The sequence below is a fragment of the Vicia villosa genome, unplaced genomic scaffold (genome assembly GCF_029867415.1).
Source record: "Vicia villosa cultivar HV-30 ecotype Madison, WI unplaced genomic scaffold, Vvil1.0 ctg.002570F_1_1, whole genome shotgun sequence".
In the NCBI taxonomy this organism is placed as follows: Eukaryota; Viridiplantae; Streptophyta; class Magnoliopsida; order Fabales; family Fabaceae; genus Vicia; species Vicia villosa.
The window spans coordinates 98,004-116,581 of record NW_026705972.1 but is presented as its reverse complement, the minus strand read 5'-3'; the positions used below and the strand labels follow the sequence as shown (position 1 = coordinate 116,581).

The 18,578-nt window shown below is 38.9% G+C and overlaps 1 long non-coding RNA gene across 1 annotated transcript; it reads left to right on the top strand.

Moving 5' to 3' along the window:
* Positions 1 to 9,576: 9,576 nt before the first annotated feature.
* Positions 9,577 to 17,911, top strand: LOC131639249 (uncharacterized). Its single transcript, XR_009294909.1, has 5 exons — positions 9,577 to 9,677; positions 9,833 to 9,943; positions 10,110 to 10,164; positions 17,054 to 17,363; positions 17,824 to 17,911. It is a non-coding gene; the product is annotated as an uncharacterized LOC131639249 (long non-coding RNA).
* Positions 17,912 to 18,578: the final 667 nt, after the last annotated feature.

Genomic DNA, 18,578 nt, shown 5'->3' with positions numbered 1-18,578 from the left:
GGGGATTCGAACCCCAGACCTTGGGCATGAGGAGACTAAGAGCGCATGTGTGGCCACTAGGGCAAGTTATTCAGTCGTTAATAAAACGCACACCATTCAAAATAAAATAAACTCTCCCCTGAGAATTCAAATTTTGCGCGCCACCACCATCTTCATCTTCAACCTCAAGCTCTCCATTTTTGAATTTCTGAACTTACTCGTTTCTCAACCATTTGCAACGATGTAAACATGAAACTTGCTCTAAATTCACTCACGATTCTAAATATGTAACTAACATGAACTATCATTAACTACATCTAACTAATTTACCAGAAATCGTGAAGAACCCTAAAATTTCAAAATTAAATTAAATGACTATACTGAAAGATAAATGGATGATGATAGAGGGTTTTCAATCCTCTGATGATGCTGAACAAGATAGAATCGAGCTATTTCACAAAGAGTACTTAAATTAAAGAGAGGGAGTTCAGAAACTTACCTCTGAAAATGGAGATCGTGAGGATGATAGAGAGCAACTGGGCTTGTATGAATGATCCCAAAAGCTTCCTTGTGGCTCAGTGATGCTAACTGAATGCTTGTAATGACCTCAAACCTCCTGAATTGTTCTATGGACCTCCCTCGATTTCAGCTTCAAGTGAACATGGAGGGTGTTGATTCTCGAGTTACAGATGAGTTGCAGCCATCTGGTTAGCTTCACTATGACCTGAGGAGTGTGTCTGGATGATTGGCTTGCCTTGAAACCTTCTGAATCACTCCATGGACCTCCAACTGCAGATGCTCCAAAGTGAGAGCAACAATGGTGTTCCTCCACCTACAGAAGTGATCCAGGTGCTTGGATCACCTCAAATGACCTCCCTTGAGATGTTAGAATGCTCACTTCCCAAAGATAAGCTCTGGTTTGAAGAAATCGATTCTTCTTGCCAAAGAACTTTGAAAAACAATGAACAAGAGAAGAGAAAGAGAAAGCAAGTAATATGGTTGCTTTGGTGTGTTTTTCTACTGAATTGTGCTCTCCTATTTATAGGCAAATGTCTCAGTACTGAGTGAGAGAGTGAGCTTGCTTAGTGAAGCAAGTTTGGTTTCTTAGCCATGAAGAAATTTCAAAGAATATCCAAGTGTGATCATTGCATTTTCGAGCCACCTCCCCTATCCATTGATTCTATCTGATCTTAGGGGACAATTCAGATGCAAAGTGAGCTCTAATTGGTTGATGAGAAGATTCCTTGGGTGATTCATCAATTTGCCATAAATTCTCAAATGTAATCATTACATAATCACATGTTCTTGTTTTAGGAATCTTCTTCAATTATCATGGCATGGTGAAAATGAATGTATGGCATGTTTGCAGATGTATTATGGGTCATGTAGCATCTGTATTTGAGGTCATGTGCACAAAACTTCAAAGTTCCAAAATGATGCATGACCTATAATTTCACTTCATGAGGCCAACTTTGAACAAGCATAACTCTTAGCTCAAATTGAATTTTGAGAAGGTTGAACACAATTTGGAAAGCCCTAAACATCTACTTTAAATCATTAGTTTATGTCTTCTTCAGAATCCTTTGGGAAATTTGTGAAAAATGAGGCCAAAGTTGGAAGAAAACTAGGTTAAAACACTTAGAAAAATTTCTAAGTGTTTATGACCTAAACTTCAAAATTTCCAAAACTTCATAAATGGTTGATCTTTTGAAAAAAGTTCCCTTGTAAGATGTTGTTTTATTTGGCAAGATCTACAACTTTCATGTTGGAAGTTTTTTGAGTTGTGTAGGTGAAATTTTGAGATCTCACCATGCCCTCAAAAACCCTAATTCCCGACTTTTCGCTCCTTGATGAATTTCTTTGAATTTCTTTGGCCAAATGACTTTGACATCCATATATTGATGATATTGATCTTTGAAAGTCATTTTTTGACCAAAAACCTTAAAAGTCAATGATGATCCTTCACAGTTGACTTTTTCCTGACAAAGTGAATTTTTGGGCTTTTGTGTAGAAATAAGATCTTCTCCCCAAATGGATGATATAAATGGATTATATGGAGGTAGTAGAGATCCTTGAATCATGTCTTGAGTTTTGGATTCATGCCCTGATCAGAAGTCAACTATCTTGGTGAATTAGGTCAAAACCCTAATTTGTCGACCATGTGAAAATAATGACTGTAGACTTTGAATTGAAGTGTGATGTCCAGTAGATCTTGTAATATGAGTTATTTGAAGATGATTGATGTCTTTGAATGACCCTCTGAGGTTTTTTAGGGTTTCCCAAATGTGATCCCTGATTTCAGTCCTTGATAGGCTCAAAACCCTAGTCTGGTGACCTGAGTAAACCTGTACTCATATGACTGGATGTCTAATCAATCATAGATGAGAAAAGTGAAGTTTTTGAGCCCCATGATTGTATTAGAGACTAGTCTTTGTATTGATTGATCCTTTGCCTGAGCTTTCTTGTCTTTGAGCATCCTCGATTAGGTACCAGATGGAGAAATGACTGCTCTGGGTACTTGTCTTGACCTGATGAAAAATCCTGAAGATATGTCATCTCAGGGGGGTCAAAAATTAGGGTATGACAGTCGGGATTCTTGAATTTGTGTGGGATAGTCAAGTCTGAGACTAAGCTCATTTCGAAGGTATCCACGTCGAAGACATCGTATCCTTCTACCACTTTTAGTCTTTCTTCTAGCGCCTTGATTTGTTCACTGTCTTTGGAGTCTTCTCCAGAGTTAGGGATAGACTGTTGTGTCTGAGGTGCTTGGTCTGTGTTGTCCACCTCTTGCACTCCGTATTGCAGATCCAAGTAATCATCATCCTTAGGGACATTGCTAGTAGGAATGCGAACTGTGCGGGTTGTCCCTTTCGTTTGTGGAGTGGGGACAAATCCTTCTTGAGAGGTCTCTCCTTTTTCTTGGAATTGGATAGCTCTCCTGACAGGTCGGGCCTGATGTCTGTCCTTAGTCGGGCCAAAGCCTGAAACAAATCCTAGCGGCGGGTTTTCGTCGTTAGGGATCTCATCCTGAACTAGGGTATCCCCAGACTGAACCTCCTTTGCCTCGTCTTGTTTATCTAGGAGGGCCTTCATGAATCCTAGCATCTGAGCCATACCTCCTTTAACCTCTTCCATACTAACCTTCAGTTGATCCACTTCCTCACGAAGGGCGGCTTGATTCTGTTCCAGTTGATCCATTGATTTCTTTTGCTGAAATCTTGTTTGATAATACGGTCGGGATGTTAGGTTATCCTTCCCAATGGTCCCTTGTTCTGGAGATAGAAGAGAAATATTCTTTTAATGCCATGAAAATGATGTGCATGCTAAGGATGATATGCTTATTTCGTATTTATGTCTTATCCATATTTATGGATTAAATATAATGAATCTTCTTTCTCCTAAGTTTTGCCTGAACTGTTCGTTTTAAAACTACAGTCAGCGGGATGCCCCAATTTTGCCTAAGTCTCCTTAATAGGTTTTGACTCAGCAGGCCTTTGCATTGCTTTCTCTTTTTTCTTTGCGGATATTGACTGCCGGACTTAATGATGACGGGGAACCATCGGTGATTATGTTCAAAGGAACAACTTGGAATAATTAAGTTAACGGAGCAACTACCCTACCCCAGGTTATGTATGAAGGGTTTTATTTTATATGAAGGAAAACTCCTACTTCTTTAGGCTCAAAGGGGTTGACGAGGGATTAACATCCTTATATCTCCATTATTTGGGAATTGAAACAATGCCTGTACATCGTCAACACGGTCTGTTCGAAAGCGTAGTGTATGAAATTGTGGTATCATTTTCGTCATTCTCCCTCTAAAGGTGTACGAATCTTAACGAGAGTTGAATATCACAAATGAGAAAACCGAGTAAAAACACAGTTTTAAATATAGTGAGAACACTAGGAGTAAATTAAGACAAACGTAAGCAATGCATTAATGATTATTGTAAAGTACACAGCATATGTCATAAGACTAATGTTTAAACAACCGGAAAGAAATTGCGAATGAAAACAAAACTAATGATCTAGGGAATCCTTCTTCTAGCCACCTATGGCATTAGACTTGTGAGGATCTTCGAACTCAATGAGCCCTTCTTCAATCAAATCTTGGATCTTGTGCTTCAACGGCCCACAATCCTCTGTATCATGACCAGGACTATCTGAATGATAAGCGCACCTAGCATGATGCTTGTACCCAGGAGCAGGGTTAGCTGGAGCTGAGTATGGAGGTAGCAGAGTTACCAAGTTCTGACTGAGCAGACGTTGTAAATCTTGAGACAGTGGCATGTACAACGGGGTGAATGATCGCTTTGGCTTGGACCTCCAGGTGCGTTGGCCACCCTGTTGCTTTTGCTGATCCCTTCGCTGTAATACTGGGGTCTGATTGCCCAGGATTGCCCCCACAGTGTTGGATTCCTTTCTTCCGTCATATGACTTCTTTGTGTGATAGGAACTTGAGGGTGCCCCTTGTATCTTCCCATTTCTGATTCCATCTTCAATTCTCTCACCAATGACTACCAAGTCCGAGAACTCTGAAGATATCCTTCCGACCATCTTGTCGTAGTACGGTCCTTGCAAAGTTCTCATAAATATGTCCACCAGTTCTTTTTCCATTAGGGGAGGTTGGACTCGAGAAGCCATTTCCCTCCACCTTTGGGCATACTCCTTGAATGATTCATCCTTTTTCTGTGACATATTCTGTAATTGCATCCGATTGGGTGCCATGTCCAGGTTGTACTTGTATTGTTTCAAGAATGTGTTAGCGAGATCATTCCAGCTTCGGATATAGGATTTCTCCAATTGCATGTACCAGTCAATAGACGCTCCGCTTAAACTCTCTTGGAAGAAGTGTATCATCAGCTTTTGATCGTGAGCATAAGCAGCCATTTTTCGCACATACATGCGCAAGTGATTCCTCGGACACGTGAGTCCTTTGTATTTCTCGAAGTCGGGAATCTTGAATTTGTGTGGGATAGTCAAGTCTGAGACTAAGCTCATTTCGAAGGTATCCACGTCGAAGACATCGTATCCTTCTACCCCTTTTAGTCTTTCTTCTAGCGCCTTGATTTGTTCACTGTCTTTGGAGTCTTCTCCAGAGTTAGGGATAGACTGTTGTGTCTGAGGTGCTTGGTCTGTGTTGTCCACCTCTTGCACTCCGTATTGCAGATCCAGGTAATCATCATCCTTAGGGATATTGCTAGTAGGAATGCGAACTGTGCGGGTTGTCCCTTTCGTTTGTGGAGTGGGGACAAATCCTTCTTGAGAGGTCTCTCCTTTTTCTTGGAATTGGATAGCTCTCATGACAGGTCGGGCCTGATGTCTGTCCTTAGTCGGGCCAAAGCCTGAAACAAATCCTAGCGGCGGGTTTTCGTCGTTAGGGATCTCATCCTGAACCAGGGTATCCCCAGACTGAACCTCTTTTGCCTCGTCTTGTTTATCTAGGAGGGCCTTCAGGAATCCTAGCATCTGAGCCATACCTCCTTTAACGTCTTCCATACTAACCTTCAGTTGATCCACTTCCTCACGAAGGGCGGCTTGATTCTGTTCCAGTTGATCCATTGATTTCTTTTGCTGAAATCTTGTTTGATAATACGGTCGGGATGTTAGGTTATCCTTCCCAATGGTCCCTTGTTCTGGAGATCGAAGAGAAATCTTCTTTTAATGCCATGAAAATGATGTGCATGCTATGGATGATATGCTTTATTCGTATTTATGTCTTATCCATATTTATGGATTAAATATAATGAATCTTCTTTCTCCTTTTTTGAATAAGACATGGTGCAAGAATGCACATGATGCATGATGGATGGAAAAAAGAAATAAAAAACAAATAGTGAACAACACATATATATAAATATAGCACATAGTCACATAGGCCCTAGGTTCATAGGTTCATAGGTTCGACGTAGCAGCTTTTGGGGAGCCTACCCATTTCATTGGTATGTCCTAGACACGGGTCTCATGGGGTCGTTCGTAGCCTCCGAGATTTTTTGTCTCTTCGGATTTTAGAACAACTCATTTTATCCAATGAGGTTCGATTTTTTGGGGTAGGTTCTCGGAGAGATCAGCTGACTACCAAGTCCTACCCTCAACAAGGTCGAGCCTCGTATTGGACATTTCCGGATACTCAACCCACTCCGAGTGGAGTTATCAATGAGACTCGTAGGCGATTCAAGTCCCCCCTGATCTCAAGGATAACTCCCACACTTAGGATTTAACACGACATAATATACCCAGCAGTGCATATAAAAATATTACAACAGGCAATAAAATATAAATATATTCACATAAACAATTAAATATAAACATATTAACATAAACAATTAAATATTTTTAGATAAAAATAAACAAATAAACAAATTTTAAAAAATAAAAAAAAAATTACAAACCCTAAAAAGAAAAAGCAAATTAGCCAAACCCTAAAAAGTTGCCAAACCTAAACCCTGCCAAAACCTAAAACCTATAGGAGCATAGTATTCACCATTTAAGAAATCCCCAGCAGAGTCGCCAGCTGTAGCAACCTGCCCTAAAAATTAGACCTTTAGAGTCGCCACCTATTCTACCAAGGCGAATAGGAAACCTACGCAGTTAAGAGATCAGGGTAGGATACTATATTCAGGTCGAGGGAAGGTGTTAGGCACCCTCAACCCTTTTCCTAAAGGCTAACATCTCAAAGATAAAGGTCTATAGCAAGGCTTATAAAGAAAGGTGACAGAGAGTAATAAGAGTTAAAGGCTAATTATTTGAACATGATTAGAGTTTGGAAGAGGGGGACTCGCCTTGTTGCCAAGTGCCTACGTACCTCCTTATGGAGGATATGAGTCTACGTAGTTCGGGAAAGGGTTGTACGCCCTTAGAATTGAAATTTGATCTGAGATGGTTTGAAGGCTTTTTGAATGGCCTATCGTGGTTTTGAATAAGGATGAAAATCCGTAGTTTGAAATTTGTGGTTTGAAAAAGACAGGTGTTTTAAGAGTGGGCGTACAACCCTGATTTTAGTATGCCACCATTAACCGCGATAATCGATTGATTCAATTACCATAGTTAAAAGATTAATAATTTGATCGTTACTATTTATCACTAATAACGAATAAGAATATTTTTTAGGAATTTTAATAGTTTGATTTGTATCGTTACCCCTCGTAATCGATTAAAAAGAACAACGAATTAGAATAAGAAAAATAGAAAGATTAATCATCGCGACTAATAAGATAGTCGAAACCATTTAATCAAATAGAAATTAGTTATATTTTAATTAAATAACATTTTACTTAAAATTCATTATTGCCCATCGCGATTAATTGATTTAATCGGAACGAACAACAAATTAGAATTTTTAATATAAATATCATATACTAATTTATATTTAAAAACAATTATTAGTATATAAATAATATATTAAAAAGTATTTTGATTAAAACAATTAAATAATTAAAATTATTTAGTTTATTAGGGTTAGGATTTAGTGTGACTGTTAGTATGGTGCATGGTACAGGGAGCAATTTATGGGCATTAGATCTAGGTGAATGGGCGATTGCACGGCTAGATCTGAGGGCGCAGAATAATCCATAACGCAGGTACAACATGGGATCACTAGAAACCTTGTTATATAAAAAAATAACATGGGAGCGAGGGATCGAACCCTCGCCCCTTTGCTCACCCAACCATTCCATTGCCAACTCAACTAAACAGACCATTCGTAATACATATGCACCCAGTACAATATATAAAAACAATAACCATAATCGAATGAAACGCGCGCGAATTTTAAATGAATCAGTGGCCAGTTGCCACGTTACCTTCTTCTTCCCCCAGACCTGCAAATTTCAGAGTGAAATAGCTACGAAATAGCTATGGTTTTCGTTTGTAGCAATAAAATCTAAAAATAACGAATAGAACATGGGAGCATGAAAATATTTCGCGACACCCCCAATCCACTCGTCCGAGTCATACGAATCCAACCATACAATGATCTTGCCCTAATTTTATCCCTACGGGAAACCCCTAATTTAAAACCCTAGGATCTTAAACGGCCTCTAATGGCAAAACAATATTACACCACGCAAGCTTCAACTTAACGATCCAGAAACATTCACCACATGGTAACAAAGCATAACATACAAACAATTTCACATAAAAATGCAAGGATTAGCCTAATCGACGTGAATTTCAGTGCGACATACCTGGGCTTGTATGGAGAAGTTCTAGGGTTGCTGAAGCAGGATAATGGTCCGGTCACGTTCTGAATGGTCTCGCGCGCGTATTGCAATGCTTAAAACTCCCTGAAGTGCTCTAATTCTCCCAAACCGAATTAGAATTTTTCTTCAAAACTTTGTTCTTGAGTGTATGCTTTTGGTCCGAATTCTCCCTCCCCTAATGCATTGCCTCCCTCCTTTACTTATAGAGGACTGATTTAGGTTAAAACAAAAGCCCAAATATCCCTTAAATCCAATCTTGAGATTTTTGAGAAAATTGATCTTAATCTTTTATCCAAACCTTCTATTTTGGTCCAATTTTGTATTAATACTTTTCCAATCAATTGTACACGAAATTGTATTGCAATATGCCATAAATGTTGATTGGAATAAGCCTTTAAATGATATCTTGGATTTTTCTCTTGATTTACTTGACTTTTACTCACCATTTAAATAAATAAAAATCCTAAAAATCAAGTAAAATTCTAAAATTCATGGCAAGTGATTTTGGTAACTTGGAAAACTTGTGGACCAAGGTTAGAGATCGAAAAGATAGGCCCACTTGCAAAAAATTCCATTTTGGACCCCTTTTGTTCACATTTTCCCTCCAAATTTTGCCCAACTTTAACGAGGTATATCTCTCTCAATTTTTAAGCTATGAGGGAGTTCTAGACTTTTTGGAAACCTCAAGAGGTCCTCTATAAGCCACTTTGGAACATATTTTTTATTTGGGGCTTTTATCTTGATCATATCCTCTTTGACAAAAAACTGTTTTTGGAGGATGCTTGAAAAGGACCTATAATCTTTTGCATTGTACCTCTCAAATGAATCATTTCTAGCCTTGGCTTGTGAGAGACAAAGTTGTAGGGAATCCAATTTCCTTCCAAATAGGCTTTGAGTGGGGAATTTTTGACGTTCCATGTGAAAGTTATGGCCAGTCAAAGTTGAGTTGACTTTCTCCTAGAGAAACCCTAATTTGAACCTTTTCGTATTTGTTCATCTCTGAGTTTCTACTGATAAATCATGATCAAATTTTGATCAAATGATGGATATACTCTTCCATACTTGATGTTTGACCAAATTTTAGAGCTTTTGACGATGCTTTGATCATGGTTGACTTTTAGGTCAAACCAGTTGATTGTGGATCATCTGAGCTGTTGAACAAGTAACCTTTGGATTTGGGCTTTGACTTTTGACATAGAGATACCTTGGATCATAATGGGTCATGGAGAACTTCATTAGAGGCCTTGTTTTGCTAGTTCCCTCAGGAGAATACCAAACCCTAGCTCTTAGGAGACTCATGTTCAGGAGAATGACTGGATGAATCTCTTGAACTTTGAATCATTGTGAATGGAGTATGGGAGGCAAATTTTGGGGTATGACACTGTGAAGAAGGATGTGTATCAGGTGTTTGCTGAGAAGGTGAGAGACCATAAGGAGTTGGTTTCGAGATGGGCCGTTCTACAAGAGACACGGGTTGAGTATTTCAGAGGGAAGGATTTTGTGAGCTTCTTGAAAATTGTGTTTGTCTTTATGTTTGAATCTAACATAGTCTGATTATCATCGATAACAATTAACTCTTCCAATTTGTAATGTTATTCCTCTTCATTATGTTATTGTTTTTTTCTTCATTTTGATAGTAAATATCTCAATTTTAGGTTATGGATGATTTATGGGTGTTGGTTGCATTAGACGATGATTATTATCCTGAAAGAGGTTCGGTTTCAAAAAGTAAACGGGGTTGCAGAATGATGTTTTTTCAAACTTAAGTATGTAATCTTTATTTAGATATACCTCTATTTAATTTAACTTTTTAAACTAATATTTATCTTGCCAAATTTAACAAAGTGAAACACTTGATAAGTTAATCTGAAATTCTAAGTGGTCATCGAATATAGTATTGATTATGGGTTGCTTTACGCTTTTCTTTTGCAGGGCTGGAATAAAAGTGGGTTTCTTGTCATTTTCATTAGTTTATTTCATAATAAAGGTACAAACGACTAGTCTAAATGATTATGCTCCAAATTTTCAGTTTACAATTTTCTGAAAATACTTTAGTCATTATTGTGCTTGCGACTCAAAATTGGTGTAACCATTACCATTAAGTAAGCAGCAGAGTTAATACTTGACAAAGGTATAATGAAGTTCTGAGCGAGGCTGCGACAAAGGATTTTGTGGAGCTGTGCAATGTATTGGTAGGCATTTATCCTAATGAATCAGCCGAAGATAGGTATGTGTGGCCCTATTACTCCTCAAACTGTTATACTGTGCATTCTGGATACAAAATTATCTTGCAGGAACCAAATGCGATTGACATGAATCATCAGCTTACTTAAGCCATGGAATTTATTTGGTCTGCAACGGCTCCGTCCAAATTGAGTATTTTTGGGTGGAGACTCTTAAGGGATAGATTGCCAACTAGGGTGCAGCTTGCAAGAAGAGGAATAATCCAAAATGAGGAGGAGATGCTATGTGTTTTCTGTGAACTGAATGAGGAAGATGCTGCCCATGCATTCATTCGGTGTCCCCAATTAAGAATACTGTGGCAAAAGATATATTTATGGCTGGAATTAGATGGTCAAAATGCCCAGGACTGCTCCAGCCATTTGCTTTGTTGCGTGGAAGCTTGTAATGGTTCAACAAACAACAGAATAAACTAGTAACACAATATATGGAAAAGGAAGGGAAACTTGTATTATTAGGTAAACTGATTAACTTCCAGTGTATGAAATAGAAGAAAATCAGATAGAAGCTACAAGAATTGATAAATGATAAGGAGAGAAATCTCAGTGTAAGGAGGAGGAGAAGAAAGTTCTCATGATCATTCACACCCACAGTCTCAATCCTCATTCTATAAATACTAGGGTTAGCAATAGAAATCCTGCAGCTTGCAAGAAAGACGACGCGTCCTCCTCCCTCGTTCCACTTCCTGAATTTGAGGTTCCACCACAAGAGAATTTGTCTTATTCTCTTCCTCTGACTCGTTTGCCACCTGTCTCTTCTGCTGACGTGGCTCTTTCATTACATTACCATTCCCTTTAAAATCAACCTTGTCCTCAAGGTTGAAGTTAGGATAATTGGCAGCTATGTCTTCAAGATCTTCCCATGTAGCCTCCTCAATAGTTAAGTTTTCCCAATGGATTAACACTTGTGGAATGTCCTGCTCATTTCGCCGAATAATTCTATGCTGCAACACTGTGATAGGCTGTAAAATCGGTCCCAATTCGTGTGTCGTCAAGGGTAATGGAAGGTAAGGATCTGCAGCAGTGCCTCTAAAGAGTTTCAATTCAGATATGTGAAACACGGGATGTATGCGGGCTTCTGAGGGCAACTGTAATTTATAAGCCACTGGACCAATTTTCTCGCTGATTGTGAAAGGACCAAAGTATCGCATTCCCAATTTTTGATTCTTACGCAGGGCCACAGAATTTTGCCGGTAAGGTTGCAACTTGACCAGAACCTGGTCCCCAACTGCAAATGTGACATCTCTGCGGTGTTTATCAGCTTGAGCCTTCATAACTTGCTGCGCACGTGTCAAATTCTTTTTCAACTGAGTTAGCAACTCATCTCTTTCCATCAGTTGTTGTTGCACAGTAGGAGTATCGTTTGGTGAATGGATATATCGATTTATGGTCGGTGGTGGTCTGCCATATAGAGCTTGGAAGGGAGTCATACCCAAACTAGTGTGAAAAGCAGTGTTGTACCAATATTTTGTCTGATCCAACACCTTGAACCATGTCTTCGGCTTTTGAAATGTGAGGCATCTTAGATACATCTCCACACATTTATTAAGAGCCTCTGATTGTCCATCAGTTTGAGGACGGTAACCGAATGACATAGCCAAAGTGGTACCTTGCAATTGAAAAAGATCCCTCCAAAATTTGCTCATAAACACCTTATCTCTGTCTGACACAATAGATTTAGGTATACCATGTAATTTCACCACATATTTCATAAAAGATTCAGCTACAGTCCTGCTATTGTAATCAGCTCTGAGAGGGCTAAAATGACTATATTTAGTCAATCTGTCAATTACTACCATGATCACCGTGTACCCATATGAAGGAGGCAACCCTGTGATAAAGTCCATGGCCACGTCCTCCCAATCTTGCACCGGAATAGGCAAGGGTTGCAGTAAGCCAGCTGGAGCTCTAGTGTCATGTTTGGCTTATTGGCATATGATGCAATTCTGGACAAACTCTTTGATATCTTTGTGCATATTTTGCCAAAAGAATCGAGCAGACACGCGAGCCAAAGTTCTTGCAATCCCTGCATGTCCTCCCACCGGTGAGGAATGGAATTCTTGTAACAGTTTGGATTTCAATTGTTGGTCATCTGGAACAACAATTCTGTCTTGCCAGTAGACCAACCCTTCCTTTAGCAGCCATTTCTAGTCTTGTGCATTGTTAGAAGCAACCAGCTGAGCTTGTAATTGAAAATCCTGTGCCGTACTTTTCCGTAAGTCTGCAAGCAATTCCACTTCGGGTGCAGACCAAGCCATCAAGCAAACCCGCGATAAAGCATCCGCTGCCACATTGTCTTTACCCGGCTTATATTCTACTGTAAAGTCATAGCCAATGAATTTATGTAACCATGCCTGCTGCTCCGGTGTTTGCAATGATTGATCCATTAAGCTCTTCAAGCTCTTTTGGTCAGTTCGGATAATGAATTTGTGTCCCAAGAGATAGTGTCTAAACTTGGCAATGGCTTCAGTTATAACAAATAACTCTCTAGTATAAGCGGACTGTTTTTGCATTCTTGGTACCATCTTTTTTGAGAAAAAAGCAATGGGGTGACCCAATTGACTCAACACAGTACCTACTCCCGTGCCCGATGCATCTGTTTCAATTGTGAAAGGCATGGAAAATTGGGGAAGATCCAGAACAGGTGCAGTAGTAATCGCAATTTTGAGCTTGTCAAAAGCTTGTGTAGCTGCAGGGGTCCATATGAACCCTTCCTTTTTTAAGAGGTCAGTGAGAGGGGCGGCGATAGTCGCGTAGCTTTTCACGAATCGTCTGTAGTATCCAGTCAGTCCCAGAAAACCGCTAAGTTGTTTGACATTGCTTGGTTGAGGCCACTTCAAAACAGATTGTATTTTCTCCTTGTCCATAGCCACGCCCGTTCCAGAAACTGTGTGGCCGAGATAATCCACTTCCTCCATTCCAAAAGAACACTTGGATAATTTAACAAACAAGACATGATTTTTCAAAATCTGTAACACTGTCTCCAATTGTTGTAAATGCTCTGCAAATGAAGGATTATAAACAAGTATGTCGTCGAAAAATACTAGCACATACTTTCGCAAAAACGGTTGAAAAATGTGATTCATCAGGCCTTGGAAGGATGCTGGGGCATTGGTTAACCCAAAGGGCATAACTAGCCATTCATAATGCCCCTGATGTGTGCGGAATGCTGTCTTGAATCTATCATTAAATTCCACCAATATTTGATGATAACCAGACCTCAGGTCCAACTTTGAAAAATACTTAGCTCCAAACAACTCATCCAAAAGTTCGTCTACAGTAGGCATGGGGAAAGAATCTTTCACAGTAATGGCGTTTAAGGCTCTATAATCCGTGCAAAATCTCCAAGTTCCATCCTTCTTTTTGACCAAAACAATTGGGGATGAGAAGGGACTGCTACTCGGTTGAATGATACCCTCTTGGAGCATTTCCTGAATCATGGTCTCAATTTGTTCCTTCTGGCTTTGTGGGTAGCGATAAGGCCTCACCTTAACCGGACCTTTCCCTTGGATCAAAGGGATCGTGTGATTCTGCAAGCGTGGAGGTGGTAATCCTGTAGGCCTTTGAAAGACTTCTTTGAACTTATTCAGTACACACACCAGTTTGGGATCCATGGTGGTAGGTAAGTCCAGCCAACCGTCTGCTTCAAGTGAATAATCTGTTTTGTGGATGGCAAAACAAGAGTCAATAGCATCCGTTTGATACAATCTTCGCAAGTGATGTAACTGAGCCTGTTGTGGAGTCTGGCTTTTGTCCCCTTGAAGTGTCACAAACTTATCTTTATCAAAGAATTTAATGGATAAAGACTGGTAGTCAGCTACATGTGGCCCTAATGTAGCTAACCATATGGCCCCTAGAATCAGATCTGCTCCCACCATAGGTAATAAATACACAGGGATTTTGATATCATGATTTTGGACAGCTACACAAAGTTCAGAAATGGACCCCTCAGGACTTAAGGAATTTCCATTTCCTACCATAACTTTAAATAAAGGGGCTGGCTCAATATCCAACTTCAAAAATTGGGAAATCCTAGGTTGTAGGAAATTGTCTGAACTACCCCCATCAACCAAGATCTGAATAGGCATTTTACTAATCTGGCCTGTGAACTTAATCGTGCCAACACCAGTTGAGCCTCTTAGCGCATTGAAAGATAAATGGAGCTCCAATTGTTTTTTTGCTTCAGTGATAGTCTGTGGTTCTTGCACAATCTCAATGTCACTATTATCCTCTTCTACTTGCAACAACATCATGGTTCGATTTGGACATTTGTGACTGAAAGACCATTTCTCACCACAGGTGTAACACAACCCTTTTTCTCGTCTGATTTGCATTTCTGCGGAGCTGATTCGTTTGACAGTTTGATTTTTTTGATAGGTATTCGAGGGTTTCAAATTTGTGGTAGGCAATAATGGCTGTGAGTTGGATTTGTTTGGGTTAGGATTTGTGAATGAAGTGGTTTTATTGGTGACATGTTGTGTTTGAGACTTGGGTAAGGTTTTTGTTTTTTCTTCAAAGAGTTTAGCTAAAGCTACTGCTCTTTGAATGGAGTTGGGTTCCTGAGCGATAACTTCGCGCTGCAACTCAAGTTGGAGGCCACTGACGAAACAATCCAACAGTGCTTCATTGCTAACGCCATATACACGATTAGCTAATGACGTAAATTCTAAATAGTACTAAGCAACACTAGCTTTCTGTGTTAATTTGAATAGTGTGGCACGAGGGCAATCATAACAAGAAGGGCCAAAGTCTACCTCAATTGCTCGCGCAAATAGCTGCCATGACTGAAATGGGTTGGTTCTCTGCATCATCTGGTACCAAGGCACCACCGTTTGGTCGAAATGAACGGCGGCAATCGTCAAACGATCCACATCTGGAGTATTATAGTACTCAAAAAACTGCTCAGCTTTAAATATCCATTCAATTGCGTGTGTTCAATCAAAACGTGGAAACTCCAGCTTCACACTTCTAGTATGGAACAGGGTTTGATGTTTGCGTGAGTTCTCTTCATCACGTTGGGAATCTGCAGCACGCTGGAGAAGGGACTCGACGGCTGTTTCGATTCGAGTGAGACGGTCTTCGTTCTGTATTTCGAGAGAATCGAAACGTTGAGCATGTTCCCGGTCTCGCAAATCCATAGCATCCATGAATTTCTTGAGCTGTAATTGAATGTCACGATTCATGGCTTCCTGTAGTTCTTTCAAGCGTGCGTCGTCCGACATGATGTTAATGAAAGCACCAATGTAATGGTTCAACAAACAACAGAATAAACTAGTAACACAATATATGGAAAAGGAAGGGAAACTTGTATTATTAGGTAAACTGATTAACTTCCAGTGTATGAAATAGAAGAAAATCCGATAGAAGCTACAAGAATTGATAAATGATAAGGAGAGAAATCTTAGTGTAAGGAGGAAGAGAAGAAAGTTCTCATGATCATTCAGACCCACAGTCTCAATCCTCATTCTATAAATACTAGGGTTAGCAATAGAAATCCTGCAGCTTGCAAGAAGGACGACGCGTCCTCCTCCCTCGTTCCACTTCCTGAATTTGCGGTTCCACCACAAGAGAATTTGTCTTATTCTCTTCCTCTGACTCATTTGCCACCTGTCTCTTCTGATGACGTGGCTCTTTCATTACAAAGCTTATGAAGGAAATATGATCAGGAATAGAGTGGTCACAATCTGGCTAACAGTTTGTTGGAGTATATGGAACATGAGAAACAACATAATTTTCAGCAATGCTAAATTGGATGTAGAGGAATTATTCTTTTCAATTATGAAATGCTCATGGTGGTGGTTGGCAATAGAAAGCAAGGAGAGGATTAAATGTAGTTTTTATGATTGGTTCAAAAACCCATTGGTTTGTCCTTGAGTTAATTCTGTGTTTTGTTGGATTGTTTTGATCTCCTTTGTAAGGGTTGGAGTACCCCTAGTACTCCCATCTTTATAAAAGAAGTTGCTTATTAAAAAAAAAAATACTTGACAAATTTCCAAAGTCGTCAAATTCTAATGTTAAATGTCAATGGAAGTGGTAGGCAAGGTTCTTCCATACAATATTTATTTTGCGATACACTATTTAGCATAACTCTTTAGTGCAAAGTGTTGTTGCTATGGTTTTTACGTACACTTACATCGATTCGTGTATAAGACAAATTGGTTGAGATAACTGGTAAAAATCCCCTGAGGTAAGTGTTAGAGTGAGACTGTTAGGCTAATTTAATCCATGAATTTTCAATAATTTTGCAAGCGAAATTGCAGATTCTAGGCAATTATGTTGATATTTTAATGTATAGATATATACTTTTTCTGCTGCTAATATCATCAGCTTTATCACAATACATGTTTTATGCTCATGATTTTGGTTTTCACTGAACTGAGATTGCAAAGGGTGTCAAACCTCTCTGAAAGTAAACATCAAAGGATGTTTATCAACTCGCTCGGGTCCTCATCGAGTATGATCAGGAGAAGTACAGTTCTGTTAAAAGAAATATGGAACCATCACTAATCTTTTGTATATTGGCATACCTTTTGAAATAATTTAATTAGCTCTTGGTCTAAATATTTGGGAACTGGCTAAAGCAATGTTTTTGGAAGATCTTAATGAACATACGGTGAGTCACTACCGTTGTTGCAGGATTCCAGGGACTTTGATGTTGTTGTTATCATGGAGATTGATGTTGAATGCCTGACTTAATTGACTATTCATGCTGCAGCAATTTTCCAATTCAGCCAATACTCAGATAAGTTTAACAGATCTTAAGTTACTATTTGAGAATCGAAATAGATGCAGGGTACATATACAAAAATTTATCAAATGTATTCTTTTTTTCATTGCTTTGTAACTAGATTTTATGCTAGTTTTTCACAGGTATTTTACATGTAGCAAACCAATGTCGGGTTCACTATGTCATGAGTTTCAAGAAGCCAAAACTTTTGCATCATAGGTACTAAAATTATTTAGGATGCTATGAAATGTGATTATAAATTTTATCATCTCTATATGCAGTATCGATATTTTAGATTATCAAGTATAGTAGAAAATCAATATGTTTTTCTAAAGACTTAGTGGAGTCTTATGAAAACATGTCTATTTTATCTTTTATTATATAAAAATGCAGATAGCAACTGTCAAACATGTAAAACCTGGAACGCATTTTGACGTCTCGACTTTTTAATGTAAAATAGTTGAAGGATTGTGATTGACTATGAGTTGCATCCAGTGGTGATAAATAAAGATGACTGCACCTATTCATTGCTGCTTTCTATCCCTTTTGGTGTAAAAATCCAAACAATTTTAACTAGCAAAGTCATCTTAAAATGGTGAATAATTGAAACAAGATATGCACACAACACATGTCTTAGAAGTACTTTTTTATGCTGCTAATATCATAAATTTTATCACAGGAAATGTTTTTGCCATATGAGAATCGAGGGCTTTAACAGGTGCGGGAAAGTTCGGCTACTTGAAGATTCGTCGGTGGGATACAAAAAACTATTACCAATTTCATTACTTTAGGAGAAGCCAATAGGAAAAAGAATTCCTTTTCAGATGTTACAGATAATGACTTTCTCAGTGATCCAGCAACTGATTTGGATAAGTCTTTCGTCGGTACGCCTTAAATGCCCGAATCAAGCAAATAACCACAGATAATCATCGGTACGTCTAATTCGGTAAGTCTTTCGTCGGTACGTCTGATTCGGTAAGTATTTCGTCGGTACGTCATACCTATTCAATTTCTCATTCAGATCAAGTGTGGTAGTTACATATTAAATAGAATGTTGATGAGGCAATTGCATATGATGAGTGTGAAGTAATAAGTATTGTTATACCTTCTTCTGTATGGTTGTTATTTTAACCTGAGCTATTTCTAAAATGATGGAAGAGGAAGAGGTCCTACTCATCTTGCTATATTATCTCAGCCATCAGATACAATTCACGGCTCATTTCGTGTAATAATTCAAGGTGAAATTATCGAACAATCCTTCGGAGAGGAGCATTTGTGCTTTAGAACACTTAAGCATTTCACTTCAGCCTTTCACTTCAAAAGTTCATTCGGAGAGGTCCTATTTGATGCCAATGAAGATTAGTTTTTGCCGAGGGGGATAACACTTATGTCATCAATGGTTTTGAATGTGGTTTTGTTTTGATACTTTTAAGA